Source organism: Pinus tabuliformis, chromosome 9, assembly GCF_031772625.1.
Source record: "Pinus tabuliformis cultivar Carrire ecotype Pingquan chromosome 9, CPIR1, whole genome shotgun sequence".
NCBI lineage: Eukaryota > Viridiplantae > Streptophyta > Pinopsida > Pinales > Pinaceae > Pinus > Pinus tabuliformis.
In genome coordinates, this window is record NC_142307.1 from 742,211,184 (window position 1) to 742,224,772 (window position 13,589).

Below are 13,589 nucleotides of genomic sequence, written 5' to 3' on the forward strand. Positions count from 1 at the left end.
AGTCTTGATTGATAGTGGAATTACACATAATTTCATCCATCAAAAAGTCGCAGAAGCAGTGCATTGTTTTGTATGAGCAGTTTCTAACTTCCAAGTTCAAATTACGGATGGAGGCATAATGAAATGTGAAGGCCGCTGTGAAAATGTCAAACTTCAAATGGGGGATTATCAGTTGAAAACCCACATGTTTGCCATACACATGGGGGGTTGCGACATTGTCCTCGGCGTTGAATGGCTCCGCACTCTTGGGCCAATCACAATGGATTTCCAGGAGTTATATATGAGTTTAAGTAGAACAACTACACACATACCCTCCATGGACTCCAGGCGGGAGCCCCCTCTATCATCAGCTCGCATAGGATGGAAAAATTGTTAAAAAAGGGCAATCATGGAGTGGTAGCTCAATTTAATGCCATCCAGGCAGTCGAAACCAAACCTCTGCCAATTCATCCTGAGATGCAACAGATTTTAAATAACCATCTGCCGGTCTTTGACAAGCCTCATGAGCTTCCACCCTCGCGAGGGGAACATGATCATAGCATCACCTTGGTTCCAGGGGCTCAACCCCCAAATGTTCGCCCATTCAGATATCCGTTCACCCAAAAGAATGAAATAGAAAAAATAATCAAGGAACTTTTAGAAGAAGGTGTCATTCGTCCCAACATTAGTCCTTATTCATCCCCAGTGGTCATGGTGCTCAAGAAAGATGGGGAGTGGCGGATGTGTCCTGACTTCAGGGCCCTCAATAAGTTGACAGTCAAAGATAAATTTCCCATCCCGGTGGGTGATGATTTGCTGGATGAACTCAATGGGGCTCAATTCTTCACTAAGCTGGATCTTCGCTCAGGCTACCACCAAATTCGCATGAAGGAAGTCGACATTCCCAAGACTGCTTTTAGAACTCATGAAGGCCATTATGAATTCCTGGTCATGCCATTTGGTCTTTGTAATGCCCCCTCTACTTTTCAGAGCCTTATGAACCACATTCTCAAACCATATCTCAGGAAATTTGTCCTTGTCTTCTTCGATGACATCCTCATCTATAGTTGCACTTGGGCCGCACATCTTCAGCATGTAGATCTACTCTTGCAATTGCTCCGCAAGCATAAATTATTTGTCAAGATGTCCAAGTGTTCGTTTGGCATGGAAGAAGTAGAGTATTTGGGCCACATTGTGGGGCGTGATGGTGTCAAGGTGGACCCCAAAAAGATCCAGGCAATGCAGGAATGGCCTCAACCTAAGACCTTGAAGAGCTTGAGAGGATTTTTGGGTCTCACAGGCTATTATCGTAAATTTGTCCGCAACTATGGTCGCATAGTGAAGCCCCTCACCCAACTCCTAAAGAAAAATTCATTCTTCTGGAATGAGGAAGCACAACATGCCTTTACAGCTCTAAAAAATGCCATGTGTTCCACTCCAGTCTTAACACTACCTGACTTCACCAAATCTTTTGTCATTGAATGTGATGCTTCGGGTACAGGTATTGGGGCGGTCTTAATGCAGGAAGGGCGACCGTTGGCCTTCACAAGCCAACAACTAAGTGGGAGGAATCTGGGCCAATCTACCTACGAGAAGGAAATGATGGCCATCTTACATGCAGTCGAGACTTGGCGACCTTACTTATTGGGGCGACGTTTCCAAATCCGCACAGATCATCACAGTCTTAAATATTTTTTGGAGCAACGCCTATCCTCCCCACAACAAAATAAATGGCTCGCCAAAATGCTGGGATATGATTATGAGATCATTTACAAGAAAGGGAAAGACAATAGTGTAGCAGATGCATTATCTCGCCAATTTGATGAGGAAAGTACTCTACTAGCAATTTCCCTCCTCATTCCAGAATGGATTGAAGAGGCTCACAGGGAATGGTTTTCACACCCCGGGCTCTCCCAACTCATTTCTCAATTGCAGGTAGATCCAAATTCCACCAAGAGCTACTCGTGGCAGGATGATATTCTTCGCTACAAGGACCGAGTCGTAATATCACCAACATCCACCCTCAAAAGTTGCATTTTGGTAGAATTGCACTCATCTCCCATTGCAGGACATTCGGGCTTTCAGAAGATGTATGCTCGCACCAGAAGATCATTTTTTTGGACAGGTATGAAAAAGGACATCCTTACTTTCGTAGCAGAATGCGATGTCTGTCAACGCCACAAAGGGGAAGCCGTCAACAAATGTCTAGAAACCTACCTTAGGTGTTTCACTTCAGAAAAGCAACACCTTTGGGTACAGTGGTTACCTCTGGCTGAATGGTGGTATAACACCAACTATCATGCCACCACCAAAATGACTCCCTACGAAGCAGTATATGGTCAACTCCCGCCTTCACCTACTTCGTATCTCAAGGGGTGCTCAAAAGTACAAGGAGTGGATCAACTCCTACAACACCACGCAACCATGCTTGCCCGTCTTCGAGAGAATCTTCATCAAGCTCAGAACCGCATGAAGCAACAAGTAGACCAGCATCGCTCCGAGCGCCAATTTCAAGAAGGGGATCAGGTCTTTTTACGGCTACAACCATATAAGCAAACATCACTCAAAGACAAGGGGTGTCAGAAACTATCTCCCAAATTATACGGACCATATCAAGTACTTCAGCGCATTGGAGAAGTGGCTTACAAGTTGGCCTTGCCACCTACTGCAAAATCCATCCAGTTTTCCATGTCTCATGCCTCAAGAAAGTGATTAGAAACAATTGCAGAATTCAGACCAGTCTACCTGAATTGGACGAAGAAGGGTCCATCTGGCTTCAACCTGAACAGGTCCTAGACACACGAGACAAGCAACTACGCGGCCGCATGATTAAGGAAGTCCTCACCTCTCTGGAAGATGCAACTTGGGAACCAACCACTATTCTTCAGCAGTTTCCACAGTTTCAGCCTTGAGGACAAGGCTAGTCTTAAGGGGGAGGGCATGTTAGGGTCCCACCCTAACCCCCTTATTTATGTAATGGGATCACGTCATAGTCAAGAGTCAATAAAGCCCATATTAATAATTGTAAGTGGTTAATCCGAAATTAATGACGGAACCACAGTTAGTTGCAAATGGGCCGTAGTATTAGATAGATGGTATTAATAAAACCCACGGTATTGGTCTGTGGTATTGCATGTATGAGTCATATATAAAGAATAGAGACTCCCTGCGAGGAGCATCATGTCTTATTTTGTAATCGAGCTCTGCTCTATTGGAGGTTGCCCCCTCGAAGAGGCAAGTGAACATTACTCTCTGAATAATAAAATCATTGCTATTCTGTGTTCTGGGTATCTTTTCTTCGCATATTCTGAATTTGGGTATCATTTTGCAGGTTAAGAGCATAACAGCCACAACCATTACTATGGGCCAATAACATGGTAATGACCCTTGGTATCCATATTACCATGGTTCAGATTATGTACGCGAATTTCACTCATAGGACCTGCGTATGTACACAACCCTCCTTCACAAGAACCGCGTATACTTTCTTAAACTTGTACTTTTGTCATCCAACTATCACTGACTTGTCAATTCTCTATCCATATCCTCTTGTAGGATTTGTAAAAAATCTACATGAGTTCCACAATCATCATATTATCATTATTGGCATCAAGCACATACATATCAACTAGGTTGCCATCAAGGAAAACATATTAACCATAATGCAACTCGGGTTTTTTGGGTTAACATGGGGCTTATATAGGGCTTAACATCAGATCAAGAAGAAAAGTAGGTACTACCTTCTATAGGGGACTTAACATCATATGCTCATGCAAAGTTGATAGAGGATACAATTTTATGGAAGAGGTTTAGAGACATCATTGATGGGACAAATTCCAAGCAAGGCTCAATGTTACTCTAGGAAGAAGGTAGAGGAAAATTTTCCTCACCTCATTCAATAAAAACTTTTGAGAATCGAAAGCGTCCCAACGTGGAGATATATGATCTGGATTGAATCATTATATTATTTTTCATCCATATAGATGCTTTTAAGGTGGAAAATAAGAGAAATCAACTTACATGATAATTTTCAGTGGCAGGTCTAGTTTAGTGAATTAGCATAAAAAAACTTCTAGGGCCAATTTGAGGCATTAAATGGCAGTTTTTTGGGGTAAATCTTTGCTACTTAATCGGTGTGCCCGTTGATGCTATTTGAAACTTGAATACATTTCCAATGGTGAAATAATCATCTCAATCAAAGTTTGTGTGCAAAAGTTATGCCTCTCGAAAGTTGACTTATCATGCTTGACCACCATAATTCGAGAGGATGCCATGTTAGCTCTCATTACTCATGGAAAAGGGGCTAGCCATGTGGGCACTATGAAGAAGACTCAAGAAAGGTTTTTAACTCATATTGTCGGTTTAAAGGGTCAAATTTAACCCCGAGTTGGCTATCAGGTTGTGTTATAATCAGACCACTAGGAGGAAAAGGGGTTTGATTATATTATAATGCATTTTGTTCCATAGTAGAGCAGAGTAGAAGAGTGTGGATAGAGAGAGGGGGAGAAATGGAGAAGGTTGTGTTCTGTAGCAGCCCATGGGCCACATGTCTCACTCTTTTGTAGTTGTACCATTTCCATTTAGAAAAAGATAGAGTAGAGTAACCTCACCTTCTGTGTGTTTTCTCCCAAAAGGGTTTCCCATGTCATCTCTTGGTGTTATTGTGGCTAGCAAGTGATTGTTTTATCTGTTCTCTATTTTTCCACATTTTATATATTACATGCATAACTAGAAAATAATAATTTAATAAATCCAAAAAATGTAACCCTCATAGTATAGATTTCGGATTTCAATATATTTTTATTAGATATTTTGTGATGATAACTATTAAAATGAAATGATTAATGTTGAAAACAATGAGAAAATATAAGTAAAAATTGGTAAATATGGATGAAATTAAGATACCACCACAATATTGGTTAAATCAACAAATAACGGCTAGGCCAAAAAAATCATGTTTTCTAGAATTTTTTTACATAAAATCAAAATATTTACAATCCGGTGTAATATAATTATCTTACTCTCATACAATTCTTTTAATATATAAAAATATTGACCCAGATTAATTAAACAAAATGTATCTATTAAACACCATAAAATATCCTAATAAAGTACATTTCTTTGCTTGATTAGAGTGACCACTAATGAGATTGAAAACTTCAGAGTTCTCCAATGACATGTACAAAGAAAAGCATTGTAATAAATTGGGAATCAATTGGCTTCCGTTAAATAGGCAAAGTATGTTCTGGTCCTAAGTCGTACCTGCTTGAGAAAAGGGATAGCGGACCGACACCAACCAGAGTTCACCAAACACCCTTTTCTCTCTTGGTTTTGAGCAAAGAGAAGTTGGTCCTTCAATGGATGCTTCAAAGTGTTCTCTCTTGGTTTTGAGCAAAGAGAAGTTGGTCCTTCAATGGATGCTTCAAAGTGTGCTTTTGGTGCTGGTAGTGTTTTGAAAAATCAAGGATGGTGAGGTGGTGACCCTACAAAATGACCAGACCAAGTGGCAAGGCAATGAGCAAGTGACAAAATAGTAAACCACATCATTACTCAGAATGAAATTCATTAGTCAAACTCAATGTGAGAGTCAAAATGTCAAGAGGATTTGACTAATAATGAAAACATGTAACACATAATGACCTAGTCAAAATGTCAAGAGGATTTGAGTAATAATGAAAACATGTAACACATAATGACCTTCAAAATTAATGATGCCCAAATCATCCACACAACTTTGTTTAAATATTTCATTGTCTTGCATCCCTTTGGCTCCTAGTGTCTAATTGGTTCATTGATTCATGCATTTAGTGAGAATTTTTATCGTTAAATTCCAAACGCCAAAATAATGCCGAAATACAGCCTTCAAAGATATTCAACCTTGGGAGATTGAATCGTTTTAGCAGGGGAAGCATTTTAAGACTGTTAGCATTGAAACCAAAACGTTTCGATACAATCTGTTAGCTGGCGCAGGGGAAATGCCTAGAGTGATTAAAATACATTCCAACCCTTTCGTGGCAACCTGCAAGACAGAGTAGTTAAGACGTGTCAATACCTCCAATGCGACAAGCACTTCCTCGCTCGGCCTACTGCTGTCCTCTGTAAAGCACCGAGAAAGGGGGACGGACTCGGGCTGAACAAACATGCCAATATCCATCGCAATCGCGCAGGTGATTTCAATGCTGAGGATACTGATGTTAGCGATGACGATGGATTCTGCGAACGGACCTTTACCTCCAGGAACAGTATTTAAAGAACCAGAGGACAACCAGCTTGTGTTTCCAGAGGAAGCATTGCCATGGAGATCTGGGTATTTAAATGTGAAGGCATCCTCCGAAGCAAGATTGTTCTACTCATTTTATGAGGCAATAGAGCCAAATATGCCCATTGCAGAGACACCCATAATTCTATGGCTGCAAGGGGGCCCAGGCTGCTCAAGCATGAATGGTAATTTCTACGAATTGGGGCCCTGGAGAATCTCGTCAGACCTCAAACTCTATCAAAATGACTCACCATGGAACCGTAAATTCGGTGTTTTATTCATTGATAGTCCAGTGGGTTCAGGCTACAACATAGCAGAGAAGGACGAGGACATCCCTACCGACCATAACCAGGTTGCAGAGCATCTCTATACCGCTTTGGAGGAGTTTTACAGCTTAGTTCCAGAATTCAGTAACCGCCTTTTGTTTGTGGCGGGTGAGAGCTATGCAGGTAAGTATGTTCCTGCTTTGGGTCATTGTATTTTAATGAAATCTAAAAATAATTCAATGGAGAATGCATAATTGGGTTCATTCGGTTATGGTGGCTCAAAACTTCCATTCCGTCTTGGTGGGCTTCTGATTGGAAATGGGCTGACAGACCCAGAAATTCAAGTGCAAACCTATGCCAGTGTTGCATACCATTTTGGGCTGATTGACAGAAACCAGAAAACCCATGCGGAGGAAATGGCAGAACGGGTTTTGGAATTCATGCATAAACAAGAGTGGTTTGAGGCCTACAAGGCTAGGAAATATTTGTTGGACTGGATTCAGAATGCGAGTGGTATTGCAACTCCTTTGGATGTGAGGAGGAGTGTTCCTTACCACTTCTCTCCTGATGGAAAGGACTTCCTTGCACCTTTCTTGAACCAGAGATCAGTGAAGGGGGCACTGAATGCCGAACAGGGTGTGGAGTGGGTACCCTGTAATCCCAGGGTCCACAGAATTATGGCAAATGATATAATGAAGAGTGTGAAATGGAAGGTGGAGAAGGTACTGGAAGAGGTTCCTGTTTTGCTGTATCAGGGCCATTATGATATCCAAGATGGAGTTGTCAGCAATACAGAATGGATGAGAACAATGAATTGGTATGGAACCAATGAGTTTTTTAACACAGGAAGGAGTATATGGGTTGTGAACGATAAGGTTGCTGGGCATTGGAGGTCTTATAAAAACCTGACACATGTTGTGTTGCTAGGAGCTGGTCATGAGGTTTCAGCTGATCAAGGACTTCATTCTCAGAAGATGGTTGAGAAATGGATTGCAGACCAGCTATCTAGTTGCAGGTTTTCTGAGTAGTGCAACTTTGACACGGCCAGGTTTTAAACTGTATTTTGAAAAAATCGGAAGTCAAGAATTGAGTGTCTTATCTCCACCCTAAGATGCACAGCACTTATTTGCACTTACAAAATAAGTTAAGATGCACAGCCCTTATTTTCCGTACAAAATAAGTTAATTTGCACTTACAAAATAAGTTAAATAAGTTAAGTAGTGAGGGTTTTCGCAGTGCATTATTATATTACATATCATTTGCGTTGAGTCATTCATCTAAGTCATCCATCTATGTTGTTAAGTAAGTCTTTCAAAGTCTTTCATCTATGTCATTCATTTATCATTCATCTATGACCATTTATCATTCATCTATGACCATGGAACCACGAGAGTTAGTCCTAACTAACTAACATCTATGTTGTTAAGTAAGTCTTTCAAAGTCTTCCATCTAGGTCATTCATTTATCATTCCATCTATGTCATTCATTTATCATTCATCAAAGTCTTTCATCTATGTCATTCATTTATCATTCCATTTATGTCATTCATTTATCATTCATCAAAGTCTTTCATCTATGTCATTCATTTATCATTCATCTATGACCATGGAACCATGAGAGGTAGTCCTAACTAACTAATTTCTCATGAGTTTTGAATAGTCCACTTATCACTCAGTTGATATAATTTCTCATGATTTCTCATGAGTTTTGAATAGTCCACTTATCACTCACTTCAATATGAGGTATCACCTGATATCGACATCAGGTGATAAGTCAGTTACTACTATTTCTCAGAACTATCATTCATCTATGACCCTGGAACCATGAAAGGTAGTCCTAACTAACTAATTTCTCATGAGTTTCGAATAGTCCACTTATCTCCACTTATCACTTAGTCGATAATAGATATCAGGTGATAAGTCACTTACGACTCTCAAGTTGATAAGTCACTTACGACTCTCAAGTTGATAAGTCAGTTACGATTATCTCTCGGAACTACTTCTCATGGAAATGGTCGTACTTCTCATGGAAATGGTCATAGGTGAATAACTTAACACAGTTGAATCCCAAAAAAATGTGAATCCCAAAAAATGATATCTAATATAGATAAGTTGGTAGATATTAATTTGGGCATGAAGTTGTTAGATACTAATTTGGGAAATGATATCTAATATAAATAAAATGATATTTAATATAGATAAGTTGGTAGATACTAATTTGGGCATGAAGTTGTTAGATACTAATTTGGGAAAATGATATCTAATATAAATAAGTTGTTAGATACTAATTTGGGCATGAAGTTGTTAGATACTAATTTGCGCCTGAAAGCTGGTGTCCTGAAATGCTAGATATAAATAAGTTGTTAGATACTAATTTGGGCATGAAAGCTGGTGTCCTGAAATGCTGAAATGCTAGATTTTGTTAACGCAGTTATCATGAGTTTCTTTTGAATCGTTATCCCTTTGTTTGGCTCCACATGATATGGCTTCCTCTACAATTTAATCTTGCTTTTAAAATGCTGCAATATTGTTTATTAAAATCGAGGGTATCAGATGTGTAGGTTTGCAAATAGGGTTGACAAAAATTGTTTGCAAATGCTGAAATACTGGTAGTAACTGAGAAGGCCAACGAGTGTTGGCAGATTGGCTGTAAAATATACAATTCTATTGGCTTAACTTGACTTTATCATAACTTGAGCTTTCTTGCTGTAGGAAATCATTCGGTGTTTCTATGAGAACTCTTAAGAATCATGCACTTTTTACAAAATGTCTTGCTGCTTATTTAGTTATGCTAGATGGAAAAATCAGAAACTTCTGGTAACGCTGGGACCTGAAACTTATAGCAACTGAAACTTAAAGCAAGTAGATGTTCTGTAGTATGTTGAAATTTTCAGAGGATGCAGTGCCCAGTTTTTTTTGGTTAGCTTTTCTTCTTCGCCTAAGAGAATTTCTTATTACCTACATTTGTGATTGGAAAGTGTTATTAATTATGTTATATGTGATTTTATGATTAATTTAGTTTAAACAAAGGAACTGTGATAAATAGCATTATTTTCAGTTGAAGTCAGGAGAGCAGTAGCCTCTTGTGACCATATTCTAAACATTCAAAAGTAATTAATGATCTAGATAGTGGAAGGGCTATCACTGGTTGATTCTCATATTTTTAATTAACCCTCCATTTTTAAAGTTTACCTCAAGGACAAGAGCTAGAAGCACTAGTTCAATTTGTTAGAATAAATTATGTTCTTTAATCCAGTTAGATTACACACTCTACTTTTTTAAACGAGTTATGCTGAGATTTTTAATGTTGCCAACCCATCCAATGGTGTGGGTAATGCAAAATTCTTCCATCTCTGCAATTTCACAAAAGCTTTCCAGGAGCAATATTTTTGGCCCGACAGGCATAGAATTACTGTCCACTTCAACATGATTAAATCATCAGTTAAGGAAGATGTTTTATGCATTGTGATAGATAAGATTAAATCATCTATTATGGGAGATGTTTTATGCATTGTGATAGATAAGTTCTGGAGGATATCTTTTTTAAAGATATTATATATTTATAATTTTATTTCGATATCACTATTTTTATGTGTAATATTCCATATTTCGAGGTCTTTATTAACGAAGTTGCCTCAATTATCAATATCAAGATAAGTCTTTAAACTACAAAATCAGTCAAAGGTCAATTAGGCTCTAGTAATCAAGATGGGTCTTTAAACTACAAAGTCAGTTAAAAGTCAATTAGGTTTTAAACTACAAAGTTAAACCCTTAATCCAAATATCCAGGTTTAGCTCAATACTTCTTTCTTTCTTATATAGTTTTTGAAGATCTAGCTGTTTATCCATTTTATATAAAATGCTAATTATTTAATTAAAAATTGTATATATACTCATTTATGTGTAGCTCCCTACACAAATATTTATCCATTTTATATAAAAGGCTAATTATTTAATTAAAAATTGTATATTTACTCCGGAATTAGGCCGTAAGCTTTCTCTTTGAAATGAACTCTCACCTAGCTGCCACCTTGTACAGTTTTGCAGCGTTTGATGAGATGTTAGACAATTAAAAATTGGGCATTAGATCACCACTGCTACTCCTACTTAATCGTAAATAAGCTTTCTCTTTGAAATGAACTCTCACCTAGCTGCCACCTTGTACAGTTTTGCAGCGTTTGATGAGATGTTAGACAATTAAAAATTGGGCATTAGATCACCACTGCTACTCCTACTTAATCGTAAACCGACTGCGTATTCCTCTGCTTTTCAACTTCTTCAACCGTCCGGGTTCTTTTTCTTCAACAATAAATTCAGCTGAATTAGCTCCTCCGTCAGATCACCACCGACTTCAACAGGCGATTTAGCCGTGCTTGGAACCAGCTCCTCAGGCTTTTTAATTTCTTCGAGGTTTCCACTGTTTTTTGAAGAGGAGGTTCAGGTATGCTTGGACCTTGGTTAACTGTGTGAGTGGAGTCTAGGGCTATGGGATTCTACGAGAGACCCGAGCCTTTCCGGGTTATCCTTCACTCTTTTAAAATATTGAACAGGTGATTAACTCCTCATCAGGGTTTGTTTTCGTTTTCCCTTAATTCTATGTTTCTCTTACTTAAAATATTGAACAGGTGATTAACTCCTCATCAGGGTTTGTTTTCGTTTTCCCTTAATTCTATGTTTCTCTTACTTACAGAAGAATTTATAAGAATCTGACACATCCTCATCAGGGTTTGTTTTCGTTTATATCTCTTACGGTTTGTTTTCGTTTGTATCTCTTACGGTTTGTCTCAGAAGGCTTGTGTAGAACTTTGCCTTCAAAATTCAATATATGTTTTAACTATTTCGCTACAGAAATAACAAGTGGGACTACAGTGAGTGGTTTCTTGAGCAACATTGTGGGGTTTATCCTGCTATAATATTTGCTTCTGTTGTTTGAGAGCTTCTGTTGTTTGAGATTTATAAGGTCAGTTCATGGTATAATATTTGCTACTGTTGTCTGAAGATTTGAGGACGAACTAATCTTTACCATAACCATATTATTGTTTTTTTCATACCAGCATAGCTTATATTTGCAATAACCATATTATTGTTTTTTTCATACGCAGCATAGCTTATAGCATGAGAAGTTAGAGATCCAGCAGCACAGCCACTAGAATCAAAGCAAGCATACCTTCTGTTAGATTGAATCTTTGCAATAACCATATTATTGTTTTTTCATACGCAGCATAGCTTATAGCACGAGCAGTTAGAGATCAGCAGCATAGCCACTAGAATAAAAGCAAGCATACCTTCTGTTAGATCGATAGCAAGCAGGAAAAGCAACGGTAGCAGAGGTCTTAAATGTATAATATAGTAGGCAAATCTCTTCCCTCTACCTTTCTCAACCTTCTTAATGAGCCTTCTGAATGAGTTAGTAGCTTAATGAGTGAGTAGTTTAATCTTAAACCTCCAGAATGAAAAAATATGAGTCACTTGGCACCAGCATGGTGTTGCGGAACTATAGGATAAGAAGGAAAAGATGATTATAAACATGGAAATGTATCTCTTACGCTTTGTCTAAGAAGGCTTGTGTAGAACCTTGCTCTCAAAATTCAATATATAGGTTTGTCACAAAATTTACTTCCGTAAACATATATTTATTTGTTTATTTGGCATATATTTATTTGTTTATTTGGAGGCATATATTTATTTGTTTATTTGACATATATTTATTTATTTGTTTATTTGAAGGCATATATTTATTTGTTTATTTGACATATATTTATTTATTTGTCTATTTGAAGGTTCATCCCTCACACACATAAAGAGAATTACGATGGATGTTCATCCCCACACACAGTTTAGAGAATTAGGATAGAACAGTTTAGAGGACAAATTTTTCTGCCTTCAAACTAGTTTATTTGAAGGCTCGCTCCATACAATAGGAAGTTCATCCCTCACACATAAATAGGAAGTTCATCCCTCACACACATAAAGAGAATTAGGATTGAACAGCTTAGAGGGCAAAAAGAGAATAGGATTGAACAGTTTAGAGGGCAAAAAGGAGAATTAAGATTGAACAGTTTAGAGGGCAAATTTTTCTTCATGAATTAGGATTGGACAATTTAGAGGACAAATTTTTCTTATGCAAACTCACAAATAAAGAGAATTAGGATTGAACAGTTTAGAGGGCAAAAAGGAGAATTAGGATAAACTCACACATAAAGAGAATTAGGATTGAACAGTTTAGAGGGCAAAAAGGAGAATTAGGATTGAACAGTTTAGAGGGCAAATTTTTCTTCGTGAATTAGGATGGGACAGTTTAGAGGACAAATTTTTCTTCATGCAAACTCAGTGTAAAGACTTATAATTGGATGAAATATCAAAGACTTGTAATTTGATAGAAATATCAATTCTATTGGATTTCTTTTTCTCTTTATAATTATATATTAGTAATATTTCAATAATTTTATTTTTGATATTTATTTGATTATGCATAAGTATATCGGACTTTTCTTCTTTTTCTGGTTGTAGTTGTTATGGAAAAATTACATTATAGCTTTATTTTTTAAAAGTTTTTCTTGTATGGAGACATTAATTTTCTTTGGGCCTTTCTTTTTACCTATAGAGAGACATTAATTCTCTTTGGGCCTTTTTTTCTTACCTCAACCAGTTTATTTTTTACATTCTTACCTCAACCAGTTTATTTTTTTACTTTTAATTTTTTTAAAGTTCTTCTTGTAGGGAGACATTAATTTTCTTTGGGCCCTTTTTTCTTACATCAACCAGTTTGAGATATTTTTGATATTTTTAAATAATTTAATTTTAATTTACTATTTCTATTTACTATTTATTTTTCTATAACTTGTTTTTAATTATGTATTGAACTTTGCAAATGTCACAAAAATTACTCCTTTTTAATTATGTATTGAACTTTGCAAATGTCACAAAAATTACTCCTGTCAACATTTTTAGTTCTCATTTTTCAAACAGATAAGGTTGTTTCTTACTTATGGTAAGAGAATCCCAAGCTCAAAATTGTTTGCTAGAATAGATTACAATAATTTTGCTAGAATAGATTACAACAGATTACAATTTTGAAAGGGAAAG

General features: G+C 37.4%; 1 pseudogene across 1 annotated transcript; it reads left to right on the plus strand.

The window, feature by feature from the left end:
- Positions 1-5,890: 5,890 nt before the first annotated feature.
- LOC149150834 (serine carboxypeptidase-like 50 pseudogene) lies at positions 5,891-11,761 on the plus strand (annotated as a pseudogene). The gene is made up of 2 exons (XR_016263047.1): positions 5,891-7,647; positions 11,725-11,761. The product of XR_016263047.1 is annotated as a serine carboxypeptidase-like 50 pseudogene (transcript).
- Positions 11,762-13,589: the final 1,828 nt, after the last annotated feature.